Source organism: Myodes glareolus, chromosome 22, assembly GCF_982192425.1.
Source record: "Myodes glareolus chromosome 22, mMyoGla1.1, whole genome shotgun sequence".
Lineage (NCBI taxonomy): Eukaryota > Metazoa > Chordata > Mammalia > Rodentia > Cricetidae > Myodes > Myodes glareolus.
The window spans coordinates 34943231-34949230 of record NC_142047.1 but is presented as its reverse complement, the minus strand read 5'-3'; positions in this window follow the sequence as shown (position 1 = coordinate 34949230).

Below are 6000 nucleotides of genomic sequence, written 5' to 3'. Positions count from 1 at the left end.
CTTGGGCAGAGGCCATGGGCAGCGCCCTGTAAGAAGCAGGCTACAAAAAGGAGGATGGAGTAGAGACCCAAGGGGACATACGGAACAGCAAACACCCTGAACACGTCTCAGAGACTTCCCTGCCAGGAAATCCCACCACAGCAGGGGACTGAGCACCAGAGTGGATGGGATGACTCTTTACCCTTTACCCCTGACCACCAAGTAGAGGGGGTCACAGTTGCCTGGGCGCGATGTCATGACTGTGGAGATGAAGGCTGGTACAGGTTCTGTCTCAGGAACTACTACTACAGAAGGGCACTTCAGTTACTGCTGCCCCTGGAGGCCTGGCTGGCTAGCACTGAACTCCGTGAGGGCACTATTCTTCTGGAAATCAATGTACCACTGGTGGACAGTTGTCTGTAGCAGGTCCCTTCTGGAAAGACCAGTGGTTCCCTTATAGGAGTAGATTCCCATTAGAAAGTGAGTCTGCTGTTTCTGGGTGCATCAGACTCTGGATGCCCAGGGACAGTGGGCAAGGGGAGCACTGTGGTGGCAGAGCTAGCTGATCACAGCTCAGAAAGGGCTCAGGCTACTGTTACACGGTGGGGGTGCAGGGACACATGGGTGGGAGCGGGTAATGTATCTTCCTGCCACTCCCTTGCCCGACTGTATCTGAGAGGATAACCAGAGAAGCCCAAATATGCATGGTTGTCAGTGGCCCTGACTCTTCAGTAGTAAAGGGTTTGCTTGTGGCACCAAACAAGCCCCACACATTGACAAGCTGGGGGTGCACATGAACAAAAGGAAAGGGGAGATCCTTGGGAGGTGACTTGATGGTTAAGGTGCTTTTTGCACAAACACAAGGACCTAAGTGTGTATCTCAGACCCATGTAAGTTCCACGTGGAAACATGGGATTCCTAGAGCAAGCTGGCTATTGAGACTGGTTCCATCCGTGAGCTCCAAGTTTCTGGCTTTGAAAGAATAAATAATTCCTGCTAGGATGGAGAACACTTTTTATCTCCCATGAAACCTAAAGTTTAGATCTGGAAAAGATGCTGAGGCACTGCTTTCTGTGTGTACGGGAGCCGGCAGCCCTTGCAGAGCCACGGTGCTCCTCCATGTTCATTTTGTGGCCTGTATCAAGTGATAAGTGACCCTTGGGTCAGGCCTGGCACGCCCCAGGAGTTCCTACAGGTAACTGCTGCCCCTGTCCCTGTGTATGACCACCATGGACTGCCCAGCTTGCTCCAGCCTCTTCCCACTCCACTCGACTTGGATTGGGGAAGGATAACATGCAGCTCCATTTGTGGGGGCCCTGAGCAGGGCTCACCGTGAACAAAACACAGGGCTTTGCTGGAAAGATCCTCTTACCATCTCACCCCCTTCCTCACGGCTTCTCCCAGAGCATCTGTACACACCCCACACAGGAACTGGACCACATTCTGCACTGTCCCGTTTAGTTCTGGCATTGGAGGTCTCCATCAGTGAGCTCCAGGTGCCACTCTGGTGGCTTGGGGGTCTAGCTCTCCTCGGGCTGCTGGCTTTGCTTTGTTTTGATTTTCCTTTGCCTCCTTGCTCCTAGATAATGGTTCATGGTTCAAAGGCCTTCGTGTCCTGCAAACTTTGTCGTCAGCAAGTATATCACCGGGAAACCTTTTGAGGGAATTGGTGGTTGCACATCTGCCCTGGGGTAGGATGGAAACCCTGGTAACATTGTTTGTAAGGAGAACTGGGAGAAGTTTGCATGTTCAGGATCTGGATACATTATGGTAGAATTAGACTCCAGAGTATGGTGCAGTGTCTGATGATTCTTCTGGGTTTTGTGTGTGTGTGTGTGTGTGTGTGTCTGTGTGTACCTCAGAGGTTGACACTGAGTGTCTTTCTATTTCTATTTTTGACTCAGTATTTCTCACTGAACCCCCTGAACAGTAGGTTTGGCTAGGCTGGCTGATCAGCAAGCCACAAGGATCCTACTGTCTCAGCCTCCCTGGTGCTGGGATTACAGGGGTGCACCTCCACACCCAGCTTGCTATTTTTGTACACGGGTACGCTTTACCAACTGAGCCATCTCCACAGCCTATGGACAGTTATTTTGAAGGACACAAGCCAAGGTTCATAATATAATGGGCAAAAGAAGTGGGTTATAAAAGCTCACATATCACAATGGGCCTCACTTTGCTTATAAGTATGTGTGTGTGCACACACGCTTGCACGTGGATGCATGTATGTCGAATATGCCTCTAACAGACACTGCACTGGCTTTGCTCTTCTCTCATCCGGCTCATCTGAACTGAGCAGCAGGAGCTCAGGGAGTGTGACAGGGTGTGTCAGCAGAGGTAACAGGAACCTTGTCAGCTGTAGATCACATGCTACGTGGTACTCCAGATGCTGGGGAGTATGCAGTAGAAATTCTGGAGGTCACTGGGATGGCAAAGCCTGGGCACGTTTCCCTTAGGTTTGCAATGAGCCCTTAGGTTTGCAATGAGCCCTTCCTTCTCTTGGCCTCTCTGGGGAAAAAAGGCCCATGCCTGTGAAAAGCAACATCAAGATGGAGGGTGGGTTGTGTGGCCTTGTGGAGAGGGGAAGTCTGTTGACCTCATGTGCGTGGTGCCAGGACTCTGGGGGTACTGTCACCGTGACTGAAACCATCCATAGTCCAAGAGGGTCAATCTGTAGCTGCATTATTATGGGAGACTGGAGAGGAGAGATTGTGCATCCTCCACATTAGCTAAATGTCTTTCCCTTTCCCAGCTAATGGTATCGAGGTTCTGGTGAGAAGGACGACATGGACAAAGGGCACCCAGGAGGAACAGAACAAGGCCAAGCACACGGTGTGGATAGAGGAGGTGCTGAGACACAGACAGTGTGGGAGGACAATGGACGCCTGTGCATAGATGTGTATAACCTGGAACCTGAGATAGGGACAGATAGGGACAGGGAAGGGCTGACCAGGTAGACATACTCGGGATTCAGGCTACGTGCTTTGTGTGGGTTTTTTTTTTTTTTTGTTGTTGTTGTTTGAGACAGGGTTTCTCTGTAGTTTTGGAGCCTATCCTGTAACTAACTCTTATAGACCAGGCTAGCCTCAAACTCACAGAGATCCGTCTGCTTCTGCCTTCTGAGTGTTGGGATTAAAGGTGTGCGCCACCACCGCCTGGCCAGGCTACATGTTTTTAAGGATGCTAAGGATGAAGGAGTGAGGGCAGAAGATGACAGAGGAGAAACAAATGAGAAAGCAGGGTGTGCCTGGCCTGGGCCCCAGTTTCTCTACCAGGAAATCATCAGTCGATGGCTCAAGTTCTCTTTTCATTTCTCAGCTTGGGAAACAGAGGCCTTGACAGAGCCATGAGACTTGAACTTGGCTCTAGAGGCTTGGCCTTGACTCTGAAATAAGAGAGAAGTGCTTGGTCATGGTGTTTTGTCAGGTTCCACTTGTAGAAAGGCCATAAGAAGGGAAGGCCCCTTGTGTGGCTCCAGCTCTTGGGCCACAGGAATGTACAAGGTGGTTTTGTTTCTTCTCTGCTAATGTCATGCCACTGGCGAGAGCAAGTCTTCCATGTGGGCCTTCTGCATCCCCCTGTCCTGAATTCGGGTCACACGCCATCCTAGGGACATCCACTCTGAGCCCGGGCTCCTTTGCTCCTGCAGGCAGGTGTCAACTGTAACATGAGGGGGCCTGTTTGTTATTTGGGTTTTCTATCCTGACCGCCCCCCCCCCCCCAGTTATTTAGTCCCAGAGAAAAATCAATCACACAGATCTCTAGAAGTTATAAAGCTGATTGGCCCATTAGGTCAGGCTTCTTACTGGCTAACTCTCACATCTTGACTAACCCATTTTTCTGATCTATTTTAGCCATGTGGCTCAGTACCTTTTTCAGTGGGGCAGCTCACATCCTGCGGCTTTGGTGATCTGGGCAGGAGTGAGAGGAATCAACTTCCTCCTTCCCAGAATTCTCCTGCTCTCCTTGCATCATTTCCACTTCCTGTCTGGTTTCCCCACCTATACCTCCTGCCTGACCAATCAGCGTTTATTTAAAACATGATTGACAGAATACAGACAATTCTCCTACACCACTTCTCCCTCTCTTTTTAAAAAAAAACAAAAACAAACAAACAAAAAAAAACAAAGGAAAATATCCATAGTCCATTTTTTTGGGAATGTGGGCGTAGTATTCCAGGCTACTTCCAGCTTGTTGGGGGCACTGATAATCTTATGGGGACCTAAAGAAAATTTAGAGTTATGATCAAGTCCTGACTGAAGTATCCTGTGAGTCTTCATCATCTCAGGCAGCAGTCTTGAATCTGTTCTGGATGAAGAACTCAGACATCTGGGCCATCTGTTCCTACCAGAGATTGTTCAGGTGGCTTCCCTTGGTCAAAGATGATTTTTCTTAACTCTGAATGAATCCAGAGCCTTCTTTTTCTGTGGAAACAGAAGCAAAATCTCTTCTCCAAAGTAATATACCTTTTGACTTCAATTTTGAATCCAAGGTATTTTCAAAATACCTATCTTGGATTAATTCTGCAGCATTTATAAGCAAATATCTTTTAGCAGCTGTTGCTCCTTCCTCAGCATTTAAACAATTCAAAGAGAGCATAATAGCAAACAGTATCAAGATTCTCTGTATATTTTCCATCTTTATGTGGCTTTATTTTAACCTCTATTTCTTTTATTTTTATGTTTAACTTTTGGCTTTTTGAGACAGGTTCTCTGCATATCTTTGTCCTGGAATTCCCTCTGTAAACCAGGCTATCCTTGAACTCCCAGAGATCCGTCTGTCTCTGCCTCCCCAGTGCTGGGATTAAAGGTGTGTATCACCACACCCAACTATTCTCTTTCTTTCTTTTTTATTTTAAGGCTTTATACCTTTTTTTTTAAAGCCCGAGTATATTTTAACATACTATAAACCATTTAGAGGTTTTCTTATTGTTTGAATCTCTCTTTACTGTATATCTCTCTTTTTCTGACCATGTGGGTCTTTAATTTGCTAAGGAATATGGAGGAAACAACAGTCAAAAGCTCTTAAGGCATTTCAAGGTCCTTGCCAGGAAGCAATCTGCAACAGTGTTTCCATAGTCGGGACTGCCTGCTTGAAAGAGTCAGAGTTTTCCCTGGCAGGACGGCCCAGAAAGCCAGCATTTTAAAACAGCGTAGCTTTTTTCCTGCCACGGCTGAAAACTGAAATGCTTTAATCTTTCCCAAGCATTCTCAGGCTTTTTGTGGGTGAAGTTATCCACGTGGGCGCCATTCTGTAACATGTAGGGCCCTGCTTGTTTGTGTTTTCTGTCCCCGCCTGGTACCCCACAACCGGCAGGCGCCAGAGAAAATCAACCATACTGAAATCTCTGTAAGTTATAAAGCTGATTGGCCTTTTAGGTTAGGCTTCTTATTAACTAACTCTCACATCTTGATTAACCCATTATTCTGATCTATATTAGCCATGTGGCTCAGTACCTTTTTCAGTGGGGCAGCTCACATCCTGCGGCTTTGGTGATCTGGGCAGGAGTGGGAGGAATCAACTTCCTCCTCCCCAGAATTCTCCTGCTCTCCTTGCATCAGTCAACCCCAGCGCACCACAGGCATCATTCTGGCTCCTGTCGCCACCAAATGTATGTCACTGTGTGGAAGTCTGTGGTCTTGCACGCTGAGGTGGAGTCAGTGGTTGTCACTGGACTGGTCACATTCTACCACAAGCTCTCCTTCCTTGCTGGCAGGGCTCTGTTGAATAGGCATCCCTTCATCTGAGATGAGCACACCCAGGCCCTCAGGTGAGTCAGAGACAGGGCTGGAGCAGGTGAGCCCTCCCACCCTGGGTTTGCGGAGGGATGCAGAGAGAAGCATAGAGGGATTGCTGTGAAGCTCAGACTCTGAGGCTCCTCCCCCCAGGTGGACTTCTTCCTGGAATGCATGCTGGGTATTGCCTGAGTGACAGGGCTAGGCTGGTCACATGCTGACGTTCCACTATTAAACAAGGCATCCTAGCTCGTGGCTCTTAAGAGGGCCAGGCTGATACTGTAGT